This window comes from Hipposideros armiger, unplaced genomic scaffold (genome assembly GCF_001890085.2).
Source record: "Hipposideros armiger isolate ML-2016 unplaced genomic scaffold, ASM189008v1 scaffold_866, whole genome shotgun sequence".
Taxonomy (NCBI): Eukaryota; Metazoa; Chordata; class Mammalia; order Chiroptera; family Hipposideridae; genus Hipposideros; species Hipposideros armiger.
Window position 1 is genome coordinate 434,771 of NW_017732216.1, and position 26,085 is coordinate 460,855.

Genomic DNA, 26,085 nt, shown 5'->3' on the forward strand with positions numbered 1-26,085 from the left:
TCTCTCTCTCTGTCTCTCTCTCTCTCACTCACATACACATTTTTGTCTCCATCTGCTTTGTTTCTTCCTTTTTTTTCTCTTACATTTGGTACTTGTTTAATATCTTATTTTCTGAGATCACACAGTTGACTTAGAACAGTTTCCCCCAATTTTACCAGTTGAAAACAGTCACCTGGGGCATAAAAAAAAACAAACAAACATATATTTCCTCCCTTGGGCTCTGTAAGCCAGTTTAAAATTATTTAAATATAAATAAAAGAGGGCCCATATATTCCCTGGGGTGTGTGTGTGTGTGTGTGTGTGTGTGTGTGTGTGTGTGTGTGTGTGTGTGTGTGTGTGTGTGTGTATTTCAATAAAGCTGAGGAAGGGACCAGAAATTCTATTTTTAGGTTTCTCATATGATTCGATTCTTTTCAACAGATAAGTTTAGGAAACACTGGAGTAGGAGATGACCTCCCAAATCACTTCCAACATTAACACATTACACTTCAGACAATCCTGATGACTTTTCTCATAGGTCTTGATTGATAAATTTCACCAATTCTTCTCTATTTTCTCTGACCTCTGGCCCTGAGGTGTTCCTGCCTCCTGAACTTCAGTAGTAGCTATCTGTCTTATTCAGCAATTACTCATGTACTATTTTGCAGAAGTTCTTCAATGTCTCAGGTTTTTATTTAAATCTTTAATTTTATTTAATGTTTTGAAAATTTTCATCATGATTGCTGAGACTATGGTAGACTCCTTGAGAGGACGGGCAATGTTTTATAGATTTCTTTTTATTCTTCATTTGGGTTCACACAGTGCTTTTCACTCGAATGAGATTTTGTTCCTAATTTAATTTTTCCTTTAAATATTAATGTCTTGCTGTCTGGGTAGAGAATATATCATTTCATTCCATATACCAAGAGGCATAAGATTTGGGAACCCTAGTTTTATCCTCGCTGGTGCAGCTGTTAGGTACTCAAATAACCCCTAATCCTTTATAAAAACTTAATCGGACAGCTGCCTTGATAATATGAAATTTCAATAACAGCCTCTGTTGGAGAAAATAATATCCCATTGTAATAAGTCTCATAGATTGGTGATATTTCTCTGCAAAGAAATGTCTAATGGACAGGAGGTCCTAAAACTGGGAATCAAGCTACACACTGAAAAAAATCACCATTAATTTCTTCCATGAGATCGAAGTGTATTCTTCAAATTTAGCAACTGTTGGAATCTTTGCTATATTCATGGTTTAATTAGACTATTTGAATGTAGTAGAACTGCTCTTTAAAGCACTTTTAACAAGGACACTATTGTTAAAGCAAAACAGCTCTTGCATTTGAGCCATTAAAATTATGGGTGGAGGGGGTGAAAAAATACCCCTGACAGCATATTTTTTAATTCAGCTGTGACTTCTCCAGCCTAATTGCCAAAAAGCCTATGCAAGGCAGTTCTTGTTTACACAGCAGTCTGATCTGGATTCTTGTAAAATTAAGCATAGGTTGACACATTAAATTTAACACCACCACCCTCTAGGATGTTGTAAATGTAAAGGAGACGAAAACAAACATGGGAAATGTTATTGTAATAGGGCAATGTAAAGTCAGATCCAATAAAACATAATAATCTTGCTTATGAATATAATTTAGTGCAAAGAGCATTAACCAACAGTTGATATTAATATTTTTATATGTACCTACATCATCCTTCATACATCATTAAAACAGATGTCTTTGTTTCCTTCCCCACAGATTTTTTTTTTCCCACCAGAATTTACCAGAGACATCTATCTGCTGCTTGAGTTAAGCAGTTCAGTGGTTTTGCATTATCACAGTTTAAAATCTCTTTCAAGATTTCATGCAATAAGCATCTTACATTGCTGGTGGTTAATTACATTAGAACATTCAGTTTCTTTGAACTTATCCTCAAAATGGATACATTTTTTTAAATGAAAGAGGCTCACAGGTAATCTGAAACTTATGTCCCGATAGAATGTAACAGGAGAGACTCCTCAGCCTTATCCAAGTTTATTTAGAAGAATGAATAAAAAGACTAAAATTTTAAATGAGAAACTCATGTTTAAAGTCTGACTTTGAAAGAAATAGAATATAAACATTATGCAAATGTAATTAATCTAACACAAATATTCTGATTTGCAAACTGCTCAATTTAACAAGAAAAATGAGGTGACTATAAATAGGAATATGAGTTGGCGTCTCTGGTAGGGCCTCCCATAGTCACCAAGTGAAATACACTGTTGTCATTTTTGCTCGCCTGGCCTTCCTAAGTCAGGGAGTCTCAATAAGGAGATCCCAACGCAAAGGGCCAGATGTTTCCTTTCTCAGTTCCCAGATAGCTCAGGCCACCAGTTACATTTGCCTGAGACTTTGAGTCTTTACTGAGGAATACAAATGTCCAGGGGGCCTTTAGAGATTATGGTTGGTGCTCTGATAGTGGTTAGAGTCCAGGTGTGACCGGTGAAACTATAGTGGGTATTTGTGGTAAGTATCTTGAACAAACTGTTCTGGGGTGCCACCTTGGCTCTGTTTTGACTCCTACGCTTTCTTCCTGTGCTTCTCTCCAGCCCCCTCAGCCACTCTGTGAGCTATCTGACATCCTGCCAATAAATCCCTTTTCTGCTAAAAGCGTCAGAGTTAGTGTCTGCTCATGGAAGAAAGAACTCTGACTATAACCCAAGTTTAATTCAAGCTCTGTAGGACTACAACCTCCAGTGTGTCCATGTGCCCACAGGTGATCAGGTTCTGAGGGCTGTGCATCTCACAAGAAACTGAAGTTAGTGTCCCTAATGTTATTTAGATAAACTCCTCCTCATTCCAAATAAAATTGGAGACTACACAATCCAACAAAAGGAAAAAAATTATAGAGGAACATAAAAGGAAGTGAAAATAAAGGTATCGGTGCATGAATCAGATTGCTACATGTATTACTTTATAATGAGAAATGGAACTTGTAGGCAAATGAAAACACTCAGTTCAACGGGTCCTCACATTCTCTTCCCTGCAGGAGAGGCTTCCTGGGAAGCCAAAACAATCAGAGGCTTCTGTGGTGGCAATGATTATTATGGAGCCTAAGCAAATGGAAACTTGCTATCCTCAGGGGTGAGTCACCAAATAACAGAATCTGGGCTCATCTGCCCTGGCATTGCTGTGGCTGATGAGTTTCTGCTTTTGGCTTTGCAGTGTTCTTTAAATCTCTTATTTGAAATGTATATATATTTGGAAGAGGTGATATAGTAAATCACTTCCGCAAAGTGTTTCTCAGACTTCAGTCATTCATGTACTATCTTCACAATTTTGCCATATTCACACACTATCTGTTCTATTTCTTTTTTTATACCTAAATACCTCCAATACTTTTGGTTAAGTAATATACGTGTATGTGAAAGCTTGCTATGCTACATATTTTTTAATACTCACAAAAATGAAACCTGTAGTATTAAAATGATTATATAGCATCATCTTGCAGTCTGCAGAAAGTTTATCAAGTAAGCTGTGATTTTGTCCTTGTTTGAAAACTGTGTATAGAAGTTAAAATTTTAGAGTCTTACCTACCAGAAAACACTGTAACCCTTAATTTATATTTTGGCTGGGTATAGAATTCTATGTTGAAGTCATGTCCCCTAAGATCTTTGAAGGCATTCCCCTAACAACTTCTAACATCATACAGAGATGTTGATGAAAAGTCAGAAGCCAGAGTTTAATATATTTACATTCTTTATAGATTACCTCTTCTTTGAAAGTTCTTATATTGTTTTAATCTTCAGCATTCTAAAATATAAGATTATCTAGTTGTTTGTTTTTCTTTATAATTTAATTGGCTAGACATGAGCCCTTTAATCTAAATAAACATTGTGACTTTTGAGTGCTAAGATTCTTCTTCATAGCTTCTTTCTTCAATTTCCTGTGCTGTTTCTATGATACCTATTAGTAATATATGGGACTTCCTGGATTGGGTCTCAGTGTTTGGAGCCTCTATCAGTCAGGGTTTGGTCAGCAAAATAAAAGCCTTTCTGTGTGTTCCCAGTAGGCAATGTTTTAATACATGGAATAAACATTGAAAGGGCCGGAGGAGTGAAAGTTTCTTGAACTGTCACTGACTAGCTCAGTCCACCATCCCAATGTGCATGAGTCTCTAGATGCTCATCTTAAAGCTGCTTCAGGCCTCACATGCACCTTCTGCCCGTGCATCTGCTTGCAGCTGTCTCCATTATTCTGGAGAATAATGCTTCCTTCTCTTTTACCTTCCAAATCATAGATATCCACTTGAGGCTCTAACCTGAAATCATGTGGGAGGGCTGCACTCTGGGAAACATAATTCCTGCTTTTTCGTGTGGCACTAAGTCCTTAGCAGGCATAGCAAAGATGCCAAGGTGACAGAGATAATTCAGCACAGAGCCACCCTGGCTGTGTGCATATCCTAAATCTACTGCATACTAGACATGTGGCCTGGGGCAAATTTCTTAATGCCCTCAACTCTCCAACTGTAAAGAAGCAATAATATTACCTCATAGGTGTGCTGGGAAAACTGATTTAAATTAAATCAGCACCTAGCACATATGTCCAGTGCTTTGTGGCATATGTTGGCTTTTCTAATTTTTATTATTATTTAATTATATATTTTATTACATTTTTACCAATGTCATTTTGCTTTAAATTTTTAAAAGCTTCAACATTATTTTCTAGTCTTTCTATCTTTTAAAAAAATAACAATAATAACTTTAACTACTAAGGGAACTTTCTTATTCAGACTTTTTTATATAGTATCTTCTTCTCTGTTATAAGTTCATTCTTTAAAAAAAATATTTTTATTTCAATAAGGCCTTGGAAGATCAAAAGGCAAAACCTTGGGTCTAGTTCGCTATTTTGCACAAAAGCTGACAGTATTGAATCAAGAGGTTTGGTCACTAACAACAGTTCAATTATTCTGCCCTGATTGTCAGGCAATATGTTTAGAGCATTAATTCACTTCAATCTTAGACATAGGTACTGGTGTTATCTTCATTTGTAAAGATGAGATAACTGAGGCTTACAGAGGTCAAAGGACTTACACAAGGCCACATAGCTAGTAATGGGTAGAGCTAAAACTTAAACACAGATATATTGGTGAAAGTGTCCAAGCTCTGAACGACTATTACTAGATCTCATCATTTTAAATGGTTGCACAGTAGTATCCTCATATGTGTGTGTGTGTGTGTGTGTGTATTCAATCCCTCTCAGATGAACACTTACTGTTTTTAAAATTCGCTGCTATAAAAATAAGATAAAATTAAAAAAATAAAATAAAATTTGCTGCTATAAACAAACCTTACATAAATATCTGTGCACTATGGGAATACACTTTTCTAATTGTCCAAAATAAGTCCTAGAAGTGAATTTGCTAAGTCAAAAGTTACCCACATTAAAACATTTTTATACAGTTTGACAAACTGCCCTTAAAAAAGAGGTTTCAGCAATTCATGCTTCCATCATCGCAGTGTGTGAAAGTGCCTGTACCTCACATGCTCACCAGCACCTGATGTTACCCAATTTTTGCCAGTCTCACAAATAGGAAATGCTATCTCAGTGTTTAAGTCTGCTTTTAGTTTATTTCTAATGTGGCTAAACAGCTCTTCATATGATTATAAATCATTTACTTCTCTTCTTTTATGAATTGTCAGTTTATTTGCTGCCTAACTTTCTCCTGGGGTATTGCCTCTGGCTGGTATGGATTTGTAAATGCTCTTTAGGGATAGTAACATTTTGCCTGTTACTCATGTTGCATTTTCCAGGGTCACTATTTATATTTTTACCTTTGCTTATAGTATTTGTAAAAAATGTTTTTGTATTTATATAGTCAAATCTATCCTAATTAACTTTTACATATATTTTTTTCTTTCAGTGGATGAAAGAATGAAACCAACATGAAAGTTGGTCCATTAGGAGTTCAACAATTTCTTGGCCCAACTTCAGGAAGTAGGCAAATTGCTTCAGATGGTGAAAGTTTTTACTTACACACTAAATATTTACCTAAGCCAATTGAAGAAGGATTTCCAACCACGCTAGGTTGAAAGTTGCTAAGCTTGCCCTTCCGGCTTGTATCCGACTTAAAACGTGTGGCATTAAAGTTAACTTGCATTTGGATGTCAGTGGAGGCTGTTGGGATGGGTGTTGGGTAGGAGAGACCTATTCTTTAACCCTGAGCTTCCTAATTCATGCCAGCTGCTGACATCAGAAAACCTCACTGCCATTGCCCAGTGATTGGTTCTTTGTTCTTTGTGTCTGTTTAAAAAGCTCCCGGGATAAATAAAAGTCAAATCATAACTGAGCAGAGATGATATTTGCAACAAGACTGTCCACCAGGCAAAAGTCACCAGGGGTTGGCAGGGCCTGTGAAACATAGGCTTCAGAGAATTGTTCTAAATTAAGGCTTCAGGTTCAAGGACTGTGAATCAGGCACAGGCTCTGATTCAGGGTTAAGTTTCAGTTCTTCTGTTCCTACCTTTTGATTACAAGGATCTCTCTTAGGATCCTCCTGTCATTTACCTTCTCTAGACAATAAAAACTTCCTCAGCCATGCCTACCACAACTGTCTCTACCCTGGTACTTTCTCCTCCTTACGATATTCAGACACATTCCTAAAAGGAAGGAGCTTTCTTTTCAAAGTCTGAATTCTTAAAAAAAAAGGGGGGGGCTGGCCTAGTGTCATGTTGGTTAGGAGTTGGCTTGGGACACCAGCTCTGAACAGCAGGGTCCCGGTTCAGATCCCACATGAGGGCCAGTGACGCTACAGATAACAACAGCTCAACCTGGAGCTGGGCTGCCGTGAGTCGCCAGTGACAGCATAGGCTGCAGCGGGGCTGGCCGGCAGCTGGCGTGAGCTGCTGTGAGCCACCGTGAGTGGCCGTCCAATAGCTGGTGAGTGACTGCCTCACCCGGGAAGAGTGCAATTATAATACCAACATGGGCCAGTGAAGCAATGTCTTCCACAGCTAGATTGAAGAACAAAAGGACAGCAACCTGTCTGTTCCCCTTCCCCAATTCCCCACTTTAAAAAAAAAAAGGATGCAAATTCTAATTTTCTTTTTTCAAAAAACACCACGTGGACCTCAGCTCCTCTGAAAGTCTTCCTGAATATCTCATCCATCTAGAACTTCTCTGTGTTGTGCATGGTTCCCATCACTCTTATAGCCTCACACAATGCTACCTTGGCTCTGTTATTAGTCCATCTACTCTACAAGACACTGTTTTTCCTCTGGACAGAGCTCTGAACTACTCATCTCTGTATCTGCAGCACTTAGCACAGTGCCAAGCATATATTAGGCACTGTATAAATGTCTTTTTATTGGATCTATGCTAGAACAATGGAAAATATTTCATTCCAACATGCTGTTATGATCTTGGCTTGGGGCAAGTGAGAATTAATAGCTTCTAATATAAATGCAAGTGAAAAATAGTAGTGCTCCATTGGGAGGCATATCACAGTGGTTCAAAGAGGAAAATGGTGCCTCTCAGATAATCTGCTTAGTAGAACAGCCAAAGATTAAGCATAACCATACATGATCAGAGAGGATGTCTGCAGTATAGGAGAAAAAGGTATGTTTGGAGAGTGGGCTAAACTCGCAATGTTACCAAGTAGTACTCAGGCCGCTGTATCCATTGACCAGTTTACTGGAATTTCATTGGTTAATCTTACATATAAGGTCATGTAAAAAAGATAATAATGGGATATAAAATTTAGCATGCCAAGAATTACTTGAAGACATCTGAAGGTCAGTATAATCACTGATCCTGAGATTTATTTTAGACATGTCAAAAGAATTTTTTACATGCCAGAGTTTCTTGTAGTTTGCCTTCTCTGAAAATGATAAAAATGTCTTGTAGCAATTTTAGAGAAAGGGGTATGCTATCAATAGAAGTCTTTAAGGTCCATGATTTGGACAGATATTTGCTAAATTAATTCCAGATATTAAACAAGTATCCCGATTTTGTGTAACCCACACTCAGAAATAGTCCAGACACAAGATTTCTTTTTACAAAATTGATCTAATGTCTTACTCATATTAAAACTTTTTCCATGCATTGTACACACACACGTACACACACACACACACACACACACACACACACACACACCTTATAAGTTATTTTAGTTCCACTATAATTACGGCAAAATACTTTGTGCCCCCAAATTCCTGAAGATTTATGGCATGAAAACTCCTCTGTTTAAAATGCTGCCTATTTCCCTTTTGGCTTGGTGGGCAGTGAAAAATGGGATTATCAGGAATAGTCCTACATCTTCTAGCATGCCTCTTCTGGATATGCCTCTCCATACCTTCACTGCCTAGCAGATTCTCGGGCACAGATGGGATACCTATGAACTCCAACTCCCTTGACTATCAATGGGCAGAGGGAAGACTATGAGTAGGTGTATAAGTGGCCAGGTGGCTTTTTGAAAGTAGAAAAATAGAGTTCCATACTGCCTCATGCTCTGAAATGCTTTTTTTCCTGCCAGAAAAAAAAAAGGTAGGCTAGAGAATCCAGTCCAATGTTAGAAATTCAGCTTAATTCAAGAAGTGATGGTATGCTCCCTGGGCCTGTAGAAAAAGTTCTGAAGGTGCCAACTGGTGCTTCGTTATTTAGTTATTAGCATTAGAGTATGTATGAGATTGTCCTGTATTTCAGCACCTTACCTGTTTTTGTTTTTTAAACTTGCTGGGAGTACATTGAGGTCTGTATTTGAGTTAAGTTTGACATTGATAATGGATGTTGGAATTATTGGACCATTTAGGTTCTCTGGCCTTATTAAGAGGTACTACATGGTAGAATCATAAGCCTATCCTCTTCCTATCCTGCCTTAATTGAATATATATGGTAGGCAACCCAAGCGTGACTTTTAGTGGTTGTTTGTTTTGTGGCTTTTAGAAAGTGAGTGTGGCCAATATGGTTGTGGACATTATCAACTAAGCATTATTTATTGGGCTGCCTATCCCTCTCCCCAAGAGACTACATCACAAGACATTAATTAGATATTAGGAATAGAGTCAAAACTGAGGATTGCAAAAACTCAGTAAGATTTTTGTTGAGTTCAACAGAAAGTTACTTGAGGACGCTGTCAGGAAACCAGCCTATTCTTACTGAATTCATGACATCCCCCTGTTACCTGGAAAATTACCAGATATCCCTTAGTGATAATACTCAATATTGTCTTTTCCTCTCTCATCTTTAAAAAGAGACAAAAATGGGCGGTAAGGTGATGCAGCCTCTGAATGCTACTGAGAATTAAGACCACTGATGACCAATTTCTTTCAGTGCTTTTCTTGTTGGATCAGAGATTCTTTGCAGTTACTTGTGAGAGTAGTTCTTCATGGCCTTAGAGATCCTTGGGCATGGGTCTAAGGTTATAAAGTAAATTAGTGTGGGCTATGATGCTATACATTCTTTACATGAACTTCCAGTCATGCCTTGGTGCTTGGTGCAATTAGTAGTTTCCTTTGAACTGTATTGCTCTGGGCTGCCTTGTCTCATACACAGTGAGCAAGCATTATTGTTTCCTTTTTATGGGAGAAGTAGAGCAGAGAGGAGTAAAATAACCCTAGAGGTAAAAAATAAAAAAAATATCAGCGCTTGGAATGGAACCTCACAATTCTGTCAGTCATCCTGATGACCATTCATTTCTGCAGACTATAAGAGGGAAGTCAGGGGAATCAAAGACAATTGCCCTTTCAGTTCAGAGCCTCAGGGAAGATCCTTCGTGCATTCTTGTTCCTTGTTGTGCCTTCTGTTCACTACAAATAGCCTTTCATGAAGCTTACAAGAAGGGACATGAGAACAGGCACTCAATTAGCAACAACATGGGTGAGTAACCCTGGGCAGGGCACCTGAGGGGGCTTAGGGAGGGGCAAAAATACAGAAATCCTCTCAGGATGCAAAGCCTTAAAGCTCCTGCAGCCTTTGACCACTGTTTTGTGAAATTCAGAGGAAGTGCACATCTGTCCCTCATTCTTGCGCCTTTTGCTTATGTCACTGCCCCCACCCCCAACACCATCAAACAGACACAGTCCCATCTGACTCACTGCCATGTTTCTGTAACCTTGGGCAAGTTACATCACCTCTAAGGGCCTCTGTTTATTTATAAGGGAGGATAATAGTCATGACTGTCTGCTGGTTGGAGCTCGCAGGTGTGGCAAAGCTGAGTGTCCTGCCAGAGTTGCAGCTGGACAACAGAACTCTGATGGGGCTCCCTGCACTTTTTCAGCTGAGTGGGATCCTTCTATAGAAGATTGATCCCAAGAAACTCCAGTTTATAACAACCTCAAAGTTACAGTCCTGAGATCGCTAGCAGTTTTTTATTCCCCCTAGTTCATTTACCTAAGAGATAGAGATGATGACTCCAGAGAGATAAAAACCATTTCTGTGTTTAATTTTTAAAAGAAGTTTCTGATCTTAACCTTTCTAGTTTTTCACAGAAAACAGAATATTAAAACTAGAGGGTACCTTAAAAACAACAAAATGACCCCTGTCTCCATTTTGAAAGAGAAAATTGACACCAAAGGAGCTGAAATGACTTGCTCAGTGTTACGTGGTTAGCATGTAGTAGTAGCAGAATCAAACTAAACCATGATTGCCTATCTGCTGTGCCATTCTGTTACCAATGGCAGAAGAACAAGTAACCCTCAATGCACCATTCCCTCTGCACCACAGGTTGAGACTTTTTTCTTTAGTCATCACTAGCAATTTATTTATTTTATTTTTCTTTTATTGGGGATTTGGGGGAGGGGAACAGTGTTGGGAAATCAGGGAGGGGGAACAGACAAGTTGCTGTCCTTTTGTTCTTCAGGCTAGTTGTGGAGGGCATCGCTTCACTGGCCCATGTTGGTATTATCATTCCATTCTTCCCGGCTGAAGCAGTCACTTGCTGGCCATTGGATGGCCACTCACAGCGGCTCACGGCAGCTCACACCGGCTCACCGCAGCTGACACTGGCTGCCAGCCACTCACAGTAGCTTACACTGCAGCCCCGCTGCAGCCTACACTATTGCCGGCAACTCATGGCAGCCCAGCTCCAGGTTGAGCTATTGTTCACCATCTTAGCTGTAGAGGGTGCAATGTCACTGGCCCTCGTGCAGGATCCAAACCAGGGCCCTGTTGCTCAGAGCTGGCACTCCCAAGCCAACTCTTAACCAATGTGCCACTTGGCTGGCCCCTCTGGCAATTTTTAAAATCACTTTTTATATTAAATTTACAGTCAATTACCAACTTGTTACCACCTATGAATATTTACTGAGAACTCATAATCTTCAGGATATTTTATAATTAAAAGTACACACACACACACACACACACACACACATACACACACTGGGGACTCTAAGTGTGATTTAGTTCACTTGTTAACCTTCATATCTTCAAGATTATTTAGCCCTGTTTCAAAAACAGTATCTATTATAACATGTTTCTGGGAAAGAGTAGGTGACTATTGCAGAACTGAGGATGCCCCATGAATAAATGTTTATGGTTATTCACCGTAAGGATGTATTCTTCCTTGAAACTGAGTCACCACCAATAATTTTAAAAATTGGCATCAACTCACAGACCAAGACAATGATGGAGTCAGGACTGGGTTGCTTATTTTGTGCTGTACTTTATGTTCTATTTGTTGGACTGCAAGTTACCGACACAACTATGTTCTCTTATCAGGGCCATTTCGGTTTTGGGAAGAGAAACAAAATAAGATGCATTTTGGTAGAGAACAGTCAGGTTTTGAGAAGTCTAACCATTGGTTCTTGCCTCTATTCAGGATTCCTATCTAAGCAGAGCTAAATTTTGCAAATTACATATATTTGAACTTGAAAGTACATCTCAGAATTGGTAGCATCAGATTTAGGTGCTGGGTTTCCCTCGGTCATAGAAAAGCCTGCTACTTGTTCATCCATTGCAACATTTCTGGTTGGCCTCTGTTTTTCTTTCTCTTGCAACCTGCTCACGTACATACTAACCACAAGTTTTCAGCTGCTTACTTTGTGAAATCTAATAAGATCACCAAAAAGCAGACCTGTGAGGCCAGTCGAGTGGCACATTGGTTAAGAGTTGGCTTGGGACGCCAGCTCTGAGCAGCAGGGCCCCAGTTTAGATCCCACATGAGGGCCAGTGATGCTGCTCCCTCTACAGCTAAGATGGTGAACAACAGCTCGACCTGGAGCTGGGCTGCCGTGAGTCGCCGGCAACAGCGTAGGCTGCAGTAGGGCTGGCTGGCAGCTGGCATGAGCTTTCATGAGCTGCCGTGAGCCACTGTGAGTGGCCATCCAATGGCCAGTGAGTGAATGCCTCACCCAGGAAGAGCACAATGATAATACCAACATGGGCCAGTGAAGTGATGTCATCCACAACTAGACTGAAGAACAAAAGGACAGCAACTTGTCTGTTACCCTTCCCCAATGCTGTTCCTCTCTCCCAATTCCCCAATAAAATAAAATAAAATAAAGCATGCCTGTGGATAAAAGCCATCATTATGCAGAAATATACAAAAGCTCCAGCAAAATGCACCATATAAGGCTTATTTTAGAAATGAATCCTTGAAAACCTCAGCCCAGCGATGACAAAAAAAGAATTCTGCCTAGTTAGACTTCTCTGCAGGAATTATTTTTTATATATTTTGGCTTTAGAAAAAAAATTACTGGGCTTTGTGGGGGTTACCTAAGTTCACAGTGAAACTGCAAATTCAAACTGTTTGAATCTTGTCCTCTAGATACAGAGGTCTTATGTGAAACAATCTCATTTTCATTTTGCTTTCTGGGAACCCCTCCAAGGCAAGGTGAATTGCCAGCTTTTTGTGACCTTCAGTTCCTTAACTACTCCCAAGAGAAACTTGACCTTGGAAGCATAGAGAGGAGGGGAACAATTTTCAAGTTGGTGTGGGGAAGGGGCAGAAGTTTCTTTCTCTGTTTGCTCATTGCCCAGAGCTTATGGAGTCTCCTGGACCAAGATCCTTGGAGTCTCTGAGATTACAGAAATTGGAAGAAATGTGCACTAAAAGTGAATATTAACCCCAAAGCAGACAACAAGAATATCACATGGGATGGAGATTCAAGCAGCCAGTCAGGAGCTGTTCCCTGTGAAGCATTAGGAATTGAAAAACGCTTAGTCCCCTCCAGATACACAGCAGATGCAGAGCTTCCTGACTCCTCAGAGTGTTCTAAGACTGAACTGGTATTTGTTCATAGGGCACAAGAATTCCTCCTATAACTCTAGTTGGTTCCTATAGAGGTTGGGCCTACACCCATGATGGACTCCCAGCCTGTATGAGGGTTTCCTTAGATTTCCTATCATTTGTCAACTGCTTAACTCATGAGCCATCTATCTTGTTATAGAGTTAACCAAGAGAGGACTTGTGTCTATCAAGAGATACCATGGAGCTCTGTAACCCCAATCCATGTATCCTGTCCCATAGGTATGTAACCGATTATTGGACAGAGGTTTCTTACCTTTCTCTCAGCAAGAATTCCTTTGCTATGTTACTTAGCTCATGGGCACGTGGTTTGAAAGATTTTTGCCTTTGAGGCAGACTTTATTAAGTAACAACTCATGCCTTCATTTTCATTCCTCAGTGAAAATCTAGTTAGAGTAACACCATTACCACACTGACCTGATATTATCCTAACCAAAAGCAAAACCATATTTGAGTGGGTCCCTATAGCCAGAGAACAGGCTGTATAGTCATTTGACATTTTTAATTCCTAAAAATAGCTAGAGTGGCCCATTCCTACCAATGCAAGCCTTAGGGATTCAGATAGCTGCTTGTGTGTTAGAAAAAAAGAGCAAAGAATTTGGAGTCCCAAGACCTATGGGACTTGTTAGCTGAGTGATGATGAGAAGGGCACTCACCTGTGAGTCTCAGGTTTTTTACCTGAAAAGATACCATCTGAAAATGACACTCTCCTTACAGGTCTCTTATGAAGATTAAATAAAACTTCATGGGAAAGTTTTGGCATATCTAGCTTTCTCAAAGACACACATTTGATGGCAGAAATGAACTTAAAAAAAATCCTGATATATTTCCAGTCAAAAGGGCAGAGTAGGTAAACACTGTTCTTACCTTCTTTCAGGACCACATCAATTACAACTAAACCACACAGCAACCATTATTGAGAATTGCCTGAAGTCTAGCTGAACCAAATTCCTACAACTACGAACATACAGAAGCCACCTCGAGACTGGTAGAAGGGGCAGAAACATGGAACTATCTGGTCTCACACCCATGTGTGACCCATTAAAAATTAGGAGAGATATCTCGGCTGCAGAGGTCCCCCCTCCCGAGAAGTGAGGGGTCCCAGCCTCTCTGCAGCCCAGGGTTTCAGTGCTAGGGAGAGAAGCCCCTATAATTTCTGGTTGTGAGAACCAGCAGAGATTGTGGCTGAGTGAGACAGAGGGCAGCTGAACTCTCAGACACTCCTATTAAAGAGACCGCACATGGACTTACTTGCTCATGGACTCACTTGCTCTGAATTCCAGCGCTGGGGCAGCAGCTCAAAAGGTGACAGAGAGGAACTGAGTTTTGTCTAGCTTCAGAGTGAAAGCTGGAAGGGCAGCTTTCTTCTGGATGGAGGAGCTGAGGAAGCCATTGGTTTTTTGTTGAGCTCTCCCCCTCGCTTGGCACACAGATGCTATCTGAATTTCCATCAAATTGGCCATCACCTTTCGTCTGCCCCACCCTACAGATTCCCTGAGACCACGCCCCACCCAACTTTTGGGCACACCTAAGCCGCTTCCAGTGAATGGCTTTTTTCCATATAAACAGCCTGCTTTGGCTTATGCTATGAACTTTCCTAAAAGCTCTCAAAGGTTCACAAAGCCCTAACAAGCAGCATCTGGCTTTGGTGTGTTCCCTACCTCAGCTGAGCAACCTTAACCCTGACACTAACAACAGCCAGCCTTGGTTCATGGCTTGGCCTCTCAAGGCACCTCCAAGCATAGCAGTATGGCCATCTCTGGATTGCTTTGTGGCTCATGCCAGGTGGCTCTGGGCAGGGCACAGATTGCAGCTGGACTTGGCCTGCAGTGAGTCCTCTCCCAGGAGGCCCCAGGGCTGGCATGATCAATAGCCAGCTTTGGACTGGCCAGAGCATCACTCAACCACCTCCAAGGATGACACACCCAAGAGGCACACTGGGCAGGCACCAGAGCCCTGCTAAAGCAAACCCTGCTCTGTTGGGTCAGCCCCAGCACAACAGCTCCTCCATTGCAGTCACAGCCAGTCCCCACACCAATCAGCCTGAGGGTCAATCACTCCCATTGATGTGCAAACAGCAATCAAGTCTCAACTACAACAGGAGGGCATAAACCAGCCACACAAAAATATGGACTACATAAGTTTGCTCTATTAAGACTGGGAGGCATAGCAACCCTACATAGAAACAAACAGGGAGGCAGCCAAAATTGGGAGACAAAGAAACATTTCCCAAATAAAAGAACAGAAAAAAACTCCAGAAAAAAAACTAAACAAAATGGAGACAAACAATCTACCAGGCACAGAGTTCCAAACACTGGTTATAAGGATGCCCAGTGATCCCAGAGAGAACTTCAACAAAGAGAAAGGAAATATAAAAATGAAGATAAAAAACATTAAAAAGAACCAGTCAGAAATAAAGACTACAATAATTGAAATGAAGAATACATTAGAGGGAATCAACAGTAGATTAGATGAAGCATAGGGCTAAATCAGTGATTTAGAAGATCAGATAGCATAAAACACCAATCAGAACAGCAAAAAGAAAAAAGAATCCAAAAAACATGAGGACAGCTTAAGGGGCCTCTGGGACAACATCAAGTATAGCAACAGTCACATCATTAGGGTACCAGAAGGAGAAGAGAGAGAGCAAGGAATTGAAAACTTATTTGAAGAAATAATGAATGAAAACTTCCCTAACCTGGCGAAGAAAATAGACATACAAGCCCAGGGAGTATAGAGAGACCAAACAGATGAACCCAAAGAGGCCCACACTAAGACACATCATAATTACAATGTCAAAGGTTAAAGATAAAGAATCTTGAAAAACAGCAAGAGAAAAAGTTAGTTTCCTACAGGGGAGCGTCCATAAAACTGTCAGCTGATTTCTCAACAGAAACCTTGCAGGCCAGAAGGGATTGGAACAAAATACTCAAAGTAATAAAAAGAAAGGACCTACTACCAAGATTACTCTACCCAGCAAAGCTGTCATTTAGAATTGAAGGACAGAAAAAGGGCTTCCCAGACAAGGAAAAGCTAAAGGAGTTCTTCACCACCAAATCAGCATTACAAGGAATGTTACAAAGACTTCTTCAAGAAAAAAAAAAAAAGTAAAAAATATGAATAATAAAATGGCAATAAGTACATATCTATCAACAATTACTTTCAATGTAAATGGATGAAATGCTTCAATCAGACGACAGGGTGGCTGAATGGATAAAGGAACAAGACCCTTACATATGCTACCTGCATATCGGAAGATACACACAGCATGAAAGTAAAGAATGGGAAAAAGATATTTCATGAAAATGGAAACAAGTGAACAAACAAAAAAGCTGGAGTAGCAATACTTATACCAGACAAAACAGACCTTAAAACAAAGGATATAACACTGACAAAGAAGGACCCAGTAATCCCACTTCGGGTAATTATCAAAAGAAGCTCAAAACGCTACTTTGAGGTGATGTGTGCATCCATATGTTTATTGCAGCATTGTTTACAATGGCCAAGATGTAGAGGCAGCCTGGATGTCTGTCGATGGGAGAATGGATAAAGAGGAGATGGTACATATATACAATGGAATATTGCTCAGCCAGGAAAGGGAATGGTTTCTTACCCTCTGTGGCAGCGTGAATGCACCTGGAGGGTATTGTTCTGAGTGGAGTTATGTCAGACAGAGAAAGACAGGTGCAATGTGATTTGCTTATATGTAGAATCTAAAGAACAAAACAAACAAACAAACAAAACAGAAACAAACTCATAGATAAGAGAACATTTTGATGATTGCCAGATGGGAGAGGGGATTGGGAATGGGTGAAAAAAGGGAAGTGATTAAGAAATAGATTTGTTGTTACAAAGAAGTCATGGGGATGTAGGGTATAGCATAAGAAATATAGTCAATAATATTGTAATAACTATGTGTGGTGTCAGACGGGTATGGATTTATTGGAGGGGTAGATGGGATGGGGGTTGGGGACAGGGTGGAAAAGGTGAAGGCATTAAGAAGTGCAAATTGGTAGTTACAAAATTGTCATGGGGATGTAAAGTAAAGCATAGGGAATATAGTCAATAATATGGTAATAACTACATATAGTGCCAGGTGGGTACTGGACTAGTCAGAGAATCACTGCTTAAATTATTTAAATGTCTATAACCACTATGCTGTACACCTGAAATTAATATAAAATAATATTGAATGTCAACTGTAATTGAAAAATTAAAAAAGGGAGAAAAGTGAAGGGGAATAAGAGATTCAAATGTCAAGGTATAAAACAAATAAGTCATGGGGACGTAATGTACAGCATGGGGAATATAGTCAATGATATTGTGATAGCATAGTATGGTGTCAGATGGTTGCTGGACTTATGGTGATCACTTCTTTAGGTATATAAATGTTGAATAACTATTGTGTACACCTGAAACTAATATAATATTGTATGTTAGCTATATTTTATTAAAAATCTTTAAAAAATATTCTGGTATGATATATAAAATTTTGTTTATATGTTACATTAAAATCAAATAAACAAACACAACAATGTTTGTGAACCAGGAGATAAGAACAATTTTTTCTCACAGCTTCAGAAAGGAATCAAAATGCTGACCTGAGGGTAATTGTTACTCTGTGTGTGTGTGTGTGTGTGTGTGTGTGTGTGTGTGTGTGTGTGTGTACATATGTGAATATGTGTTTTGTGGCTACTTTCCTGGAGAAAGTCACCTACAAGAAAGTCACGGTAATATTGAGTTTTATGCCTGTACAGGATCAAGAATACCAGGGAGGGGGTAATACATATATACTCTGAGGTTCCAAGCAAATAACTTTGAAAGGAGTTCTTCCTTTGTATACTTAGAATGCAAACAGTATAGATACTGTTGGTTGGTCATTTTTCCCAGAAGGAAGTGTTAAAGGACATGGGCGTTAGAGTCCAACATAACCCAACTCAAATTTCATCTCATTTTACTAGCTCTGAAATTTGGGCAAGTTACATAAATTTGTTCTAGGAATTAAAGGGAAAAAAATGTAGATAAAAAGACAGTAGCTCATTCCCTGGTCATAATAAGAACTGGATAAAGGTGAATGAAATGTTGTTATGAGTCCTTATATTTCAGTTTCATTTTGTTTTTCTTTTTATCCTAATGTTTTAGGCAACAAAAAGGATAGCGTGTTTCAGGCAGGGTCAGCTGTATTAGAAAAGGGGCCTCAGTGAACGTGGTGATGTAATCCCTATTTGTGATGCCTTTGCTATCATACTCTTAGGTATGTATGAGGCGGGTCGGTGAAAAAGAGAAACTCTTTGTTCAAAGATATTTAGCCAACCACATTTCACGATGGCATTTCTTTATCTTGATTTTGTAAATGCTCAGGAATTGTGGCTGCTTTGAAATTTCGGCCAGGCAGCTAATGGAATTTTTAGGTTTCATCCGAACAAAAGTGAAGCTGGGGGTGGGGAGAGAGAAGAAGGCTTGCTTCTGTACGTTACTCATTCACCTCTTAAATAACACCATCGAGATGTTGGAATGCTAAGCTAACATGGGCTTGTTTAGGTTGCAGGTGCTAGAAACCTTGATATGATAGAATGTTGATGGTTCCTCTTTCTTTAAACCTTCTTCTGCTCAAATCCCTTGGATTTAGATGAGTGGATATTAGCTAAGGTGAAATGAGATCGTAATTAAACTCTTGAATTCCCAGATAAGGGTTGGGATGATGTCATCCCCCCCCTCCCCGGAAATAGTTCTGATGCTGTACTGTAATTGGGGCTCAAGGATTTGAGTCTCTGGAATACAAAAAAGCAGAGATCTAGCCTGAGAATTGCTTGGGTTTACTTAGGAAACAGTCACAATTACTTAGGAAGACTCCAGTGACTGTCGCTAGTTGGATGCTCCCCTTTGTTTCCTACCTGTTCTTCCCTTTACCCCCTCTCAAAGAAGATCAAGTCTAGTCCAGTGCTGGCCTTTTGGTTATGGTGGCACCCAATTAGCCTGGGTATGGCACATCCAAGGAGCAGTGGAGAACTTCTGTCTTCGTAGTCAGCCTTGCTTTCCCCTCTGATACACTCCTCACCCCCTTTTTATGCTCCTGCATGTGCTTGCTCCATGGCTGCATGGCAAAAGCAGTTGGCTGGGAGTGAGGCAGAGCTGAGTAGAATCTTGGCTCAGCCTCTAACTCCGTGAACTTGGGCAAATTAATGTACTTCTGGGTTCCAACTTCCTAACATGTAAAAGAAATAATCATGTCTATCTAGTCTAGTCAATCTCAAGAATAATCTCTTCTCCTGCCTTCCATTTAATATCCAATTTGCATGAAATGGGAAGAAAAACTGGATATACTCTCAGGGGCCACCAGTGGTTTGGCTTTGAACCAGATGTTGTACTTCAGGTCAGACTTGAGTGTCTGCCCCTAAGGCAGCCTACAATATTGTGGGAAAATCTGGCCAATACATTTGAATGCCTTGGTACACTTCCCCCTCTTCAAAATTACCTCCACCACTTGTATTATGTACATTCTCTGGAAACTGGTCAGACAGGGCTTACTATCTTCACAGAAATCTATCAGTTTTCCATAATTCTCCACCACATTCCTGGGAGTTAGCCACAGACATGCCACAAATTTCACAAGGGGTTTGTGCCTGAGACATACTCTGTGATGGCCTCAACTCCCGCATCTAGTTAACTGCCTAAGCCAGCTAAAAATTCTGGCCACAAACCTTACCAAAGGGGATTCACTTCAGTTCCGTAAATCATTGACGAAAATGGTGTCAAACATTACCTAGTTTAATACATGGCCAACCTTTCCCTAAAGGGTGTTCAGAAAAATAGGGCCTCCTTATCACCAGGCTTCTAATAATTACAAGAGTCGGGAACCATTGCACAGGCCTGACAAGTGTATGTGGTGACAATATGACAACATTTCTAAAGGAGTTATATTCAGACCTAAAGAAGAGTAGATCGTGTTCATTAAAAATAACATATTTCTAGAATGTGTAGACTTTAAGGGGAAAGATTACGTCTTTTGATGAATCCTTAATAATCTCATTCCTTCTCAAAAATCACTTAAGAACTTGTTCTATAGTTAGTCTATTTCTTCCCTATAGGTCTCCAGCAGTAGCGGAAGCTTCTCCAAAGCCACAAGCTCTATGCCTGAGGTGATATCAGGTGTCCCATTTGTGCATGAAACTTGTTCATGTGTGTTTATTACGGCACTGGGAAGGGCCCTGTGGCATTTACTACTCCAGGTAAGCTAAAAACTACTCTGGTCAGAAGAGTATATGGGCTATAGCTTCAGAGATGGGTTATCTTTGACATTGCCTTGTGACTATATTATAGAGAGACTCAGTTAGGCAAGGGCTTTAGTGGTCCTCCATCAAAGATAGGAAATAACCCTGTCAGTAAATGATTGACCTGGCTGCCCGGGGTTATAAGCTTAGGTAAACAGGCTTGATTCTGCTCCAGCAATTTCAAGAATTTTAACTCCCTAGGTCCCAAAGCCAAAAAATGCATATGGCATCCTGGGATTCTGTCATTTGAGGTTGACAGCCATCTGCAGGGACAGCATGTTCCTCAGAATTATATGTAAACTGTCCTCTCTGGTATATCTTGAAAGTGGAAAGAATTCTGGAACAAAGCCATGTTTGCGGAACCACGACGGATGGAAAAATGTCAATAAATCACAAATATGATTTTTTTATAATGAGCAATGAAAAACTTTCCAAACTTTTGAAATATGTAGAGGAACAACAACATTTTTTTCAAAGAAGAGAGAAGATGGAGGAAAAATATGGCCTACTTTCAGAATATGTTGGTGGACAAATGATTGAATTCTCTCAAAACACACCCATGTCTACCGTATCTCCTTCAGTAGACCATCATCAGACGCTCTGGCTACACGTCTGGGCAACACGCTTGTCCTGTAATCTCGAGAGAAGGGTCCGTGACCAGACAGATCACCTACCTTGATTGCTGAATTCAATTTAGAGTCCCTCCTCAGCTTCCTTCCTGACTCAGCAGTGATAGCCCAGGACTGTTCGAATCCTTAATGAAGGGTTTAAGATGTTGGGAAGAAGCGTCCACAAAGGCTTTTACGTTTTCCCAAGCAGGCAGTTGAGGTGTTCCCTTCCGTTTTTTCCCCTGCTCTCTCTCTGGCCCTGGCAGATTGTGGTCACGGGCAGTAACTTGCTTGCAGCCAGGTATGTTGACAGATGTGAAGGAGGGAGACTGTGCTGGCCTCAGCTGCCTGGTCTGGCCAATCATTACACACCAGGCAGGCTCGTAGCCCTGCTCAAACCTGACCAGAGATTTTGGTGACAAAAATAGACAGCAGTACTGTAGGGGGGCAAAAAGCAGGGTCTGTTAGCTACTGACAATCCAGAAAAGCAATTACTTGCAATTGGATCGGTGAAGTAGACAAGGAGATACAAGAGGAAAACCCCTTTTATTTCACTCTTTTTTATTTTAGCAATCTCAGAAGGGAATTTGGAGTTCACTTTATCCAATATCTCTTTTAATAATGGAATTTCCTTTATTGAATTCTTGTCTAGTAAGAATTATCTGGAAGTTCCTTGAACAAATAGAGTTGCCACTGATTGAAAGTGCACTATATATGTTAGGCATTTTATATACGTTACCACAATTCTTCATAATAACCTTGAGATTTTATGCCCATTTTATGGGTGAGGGAACGGAGGCTCAAAGAGATAATGATCATGTAACAAGTCTGCTCTAAAACCAGCACCAGTGTCAATACAATTTCCATGACTCATGCTGTGGTAGGCTGAATAAAAGCCCCCACAGATGTCCATGTCCTAATCTCCAGAATCTGTGAATATGTCACCTTACATGCTAAGAGGGACTTGCAGATGTGATCAAGTTTAAAGATTTTGAGATGGGAGATTATCCTGGAGTATCCAGGTGGGCCCACTGTATCCTAAGGGTCCTCTAAAGAGGTCAGACTCAAAGTAGGAGATGTGTTGACAGAAGCAGAGCCAGAGGTGCCATGTCACTGGTTTTGAAGATGGAGAAAAGGGCCATGAGCCAAGCAAGGTGGCTTCTAGAAGCTGAGAAGGCAAGGAAATGGATTTTCTCCTAGAGACTCCAGAAGGAACACAGGTCTGCTGGCCCAGGTTAGACTTCTGACTCCAGACTTGAAAGGTAATGCCGATGAAGAGGAATGCTCTTTACTAAGCCAAGCTCTCTCTTCTTGAAATGGCAACTGGTGGGTCCTCGCTGTTTCCTGCATAGCAGGCAATCAGGGAGGTATTTGGAAATTACAGGAAAGGACACTGGGAAAGGACTCAAAAGTCCAGATTCTAGTCCCAGCTTTGATTTATGCTGTCAGTCTACCAGTTTTTTTTTTCTTATGACATTAGTGCCTGGCCAAATGTTTTTAGGTCCCTTTCATATCCAAAATCATAAAATTCTAAAATCTCAGTCATGTAACAATTTGAAAATATCTAAAGATACTCCTGTCACTTTTCTCTCAAATCTTTTCCAAACTCAACATTACTAGTTTCTCATGTGACATAACTTTTGGACGCTTCAGTCTCCTGGTTGCCATTCTCTGGGAAGGCTCTACTGTACCCATTTCCCTCTGAAATGTGTGCTCACACCTGTGCAGAGGGCTCAGCCATCCCTCCGTGTTTATCAGTGTGCCTGGTTTCTCTGGCTTTCCCACCACTCTCTCTCTAAAGTTCATCTAACTATCGCTGAGGATCCTTTGGATTTGCTTATTCTGTTTCTTTTTATCTTGTTCTAGCCAATCTTGACTCCTAAAAGAGAACACCTATAGTCAATAAATTCACATGAGTGTTAATTTACTATTATTATTTTTTTTAACAGAAAGAAACAAGGCTTTCTAGTACTGGCCTAAATCCACTACCTTTGCTCACTTACCATCATTTCATTGATCATTCGTTCTCATGGGCACTTGAATGGCAGTGGTTTTGCAACTTTTTAGGATCATAGATTCCTTTAGGAATCTGATGAAAGCTATAGATTCCCTACCAGAAAAAACTGTACATACATCTAAAATTTTGTGTGTCATTTCAGGGTGTCTGGCTCCACTGAAATTGTCCACCAAGTCCTCTGATGTGTGACAAATTAGTTCTGTGCCTAAAACATTGTTGGTGGGAGAAACCTTTGCAAAAGACAATCCATCATCTTCTTCCAGATCCCCTTATCCTTCACAGAGGCCTAGAAATGAGACTCCCTGAGCCCGGATTGGGCATCCACCAGGTCAGGAAAGTCTTTTGGCCAAAAAGCAGAGAAGTACTCAGGTTAAACAAGGAACAACTTTCAGTGACCTCCTTTTGCAACAAGAGCTCTGTTCCTCTGAGCCTTTCTCCACAGAATGAATCCTATTCTTTAGACACCAGGCTCCCTAGATTCAAGCCATTTGCTTGCCTAAGGCTTCTTTCAATCGCATGATGCTATTGGACAGAGGCTGACACTTCTGTCCCCGTTCCCCACCCCTGCTATCCAAAAGCACTGCCCAGCTGTGCAAACACCCTGGTCTAACTAGTACTTTTGTTTTACTGGCCTGTGTCTGGGCCATCCTGGGTGAGGTTTGAGGCACATGGGCTTTGGCCACTGTCCCACCCTTGTAACCTCCGACCCTCTCTGAGGAGGAAAGGTTTCTAGTCTTACAAATAATAACATTCCTCTGGTCATAGTGAGCAGTTTTGCAGAGGGGTAAACAAACAAACATACTTCTGAGCAAGAAGATTTCCTTTGGAAAAAAACCCAACAAATACACACACACACACACACACACACACACACACACACACATCCCAAAAATCTAGGACATTCAGGCATCGTAGTCTCAGGGATTTACAGAAAAGGAATAACTTTTCAAGCGAAAAAATGGGGTTTGGTCTCTGCATTCCATATGCCCAGTGGTCTATGGGACTGAGTGACTCTAGCACCTTCCTCCCCCTGGTTTAAACTGTAGCACAGGACAACACGGAGAGAGCATGATCTGTGTGTGGACTTCTACAGGAAATACGAAGAAAGCTCCCTTATGAAAAAAAAGGTGATTTTCTATCACAAATAGCAGTTTATTTATATATTTACTTACCTAGTTAAGGATGTTCAAAGAGCACAGCCAAACCCAATTCCTTAGCAAAAGTATGCGATGGACTCAACTGTATTTTTTTTTTAACCTGCAAAGGATCATAAACTTAGGTCCCTTGCATAGCTTCTTCACAGTGAACTCTTTAAACCCCTTAAATATTTTGAAAGGAAATTTTATATCACTATTGACAAACCCAGGATCACTTCAATAAAGAGATGGTAACCACAAAATAAAAACAATACAAACAAAATGATAAATGTTAGCTGGATACTATTGCCTTTTTTTGTCTTTGCTAGGTAAACAAGGGTTAGAGAAGTTTCATTACTAAGCTAATCAGAATGATTTAGTGATTAATGATATCAATGCTATTCAAGGATGTGGCTATCTTCCATCTACGTCATCATACCACCAGCGGTTTGAATTCCACTCTCTAAGCAATGTGTATTTGGTCCAGTGATTATGCGACTGTCTCTCTCACTGTCTGAATTTATATGCTTTCTCTCTCATTTCTGTAATTAGTTCCTGCTAAATCATTCATCAATAAACACAATGGTTAACAATCAATCATGTTGAAGGGAATGTGTTGGGTGCTATTTGGAGACTATAGATGCAAAGTTCCCACCCCTACTACTAATACTCTTGAGTATTAATATGTGCCAAGCTCTGTGCTAAATGCTTCCCATATGCTATCTTATTTGGACTTCTCAATAACCCATCAGAGTGGCCACTATTAGTCCTATATTCTATATTTAGAGATGTTAGTTTGCCTAAGGTCACACAGCCAGGGCATGAGAGAGCTGCGATACAAATCCAGGTCCGTGTATATCTGAAATGCCTGTTCTTAGCTTCTGTGCTAAATAGCATGCTTATAACCCAGTTGTAATAAGAGGAATTCATTTGTGATTAGATATTAAAGAGCTCATACATAATGTAACAGCTCCATTATCATAGAGGCAATGTCTCAACCCAAGTGTATGTTCAGAAATTGAGGGAGACAGTAGTATCTTTGCAATTACTCCATGCAGGTTATACCTGCTTTGCTTATGTTTGGACCCAGTGCTATCTGCATCATGTTATGTTTTATTAAAACCAAATGGGAATGACTGAAAGTGGTGCTTATCAAACTCAAGCAGAGGACAATATGGTGGATTTGCTAAACAATAACTAAAAGTTCAGGCAGAAAATTCTGACTATGACTGTTCTTCAATTGCCATGGTAACTTGAACAGAAATATAATTTTCTCTAATTAGTGGTTCTATATGAAATGAATGATTACTTAGAATTAATCTGATCTCTGCTAAATTCATACATAGGACTTTCACCTCAGCCCACTACTTTTGCTGGGGATAGAACAAAAAAGAGAAATCCGCTGAAGTTAAGTGACCTCAGATATTCTATTACAAAGAATTAGGAATGAGGAAAATATTGGACTTTTCTTTGCCAGCAGAAACTGTAGACCCACTCTTATTTGTTCTTTATACATACAAACATGTAATCGCTGCAGTGTTCTATATCCGGGCATTTGGCAGCCACTCAGAGTAATGTGGGCTGGAGATAGCAGTCAAGTGAAAAGACAGATGTCAATAGGACCTGACCTAAGCTAGTAGAAGCAGATGAAGTGCTGAGGATGACGTTTATACAAGCATGGGTGACCAGGCTGTGTGTACCTTTCATGCACAGCTCATCTTGGGGATTGCAGGCATGTGCAGCTAATTCCAATATGTGCTTGACATGGCTGAAAGGGTCTTCATCCAATATAGTATAATAAGGTGTTTAATTGGTGTTGAGTCTATAACTTTTAAAACAAAATT

At 40.2% G+C, this 26,085-nt stretch overlaps 1 protein-coding gene across 9 annotated transcripts in view; it reads right to left on the reverse strand.

Moving 5' to 3' along the window:
- The window catches only part of PHLDB2 (pleckstrin homology like domain family B member 2), a 245,504-nt gene extending 224,120 nt beyond the window's left edge, over window positions 1–21,384 (reverse strand). For all 9 annotated transcript variants that reach the window (XM_019629723.1, XM_019629721.1, XM_019629712.1 and 6 more), the window contains exon 1: window positions 21,155–21,384. The gene's annotated coding sequence lies outside the window, so the exon portion shown is untranslated. The remainder of the gene's footprint in view (window positions 1–21,154) is intronic.
- Between the last annotated feature and the right edge of the window lie 4,701 nt (window positions 21,385–26,085).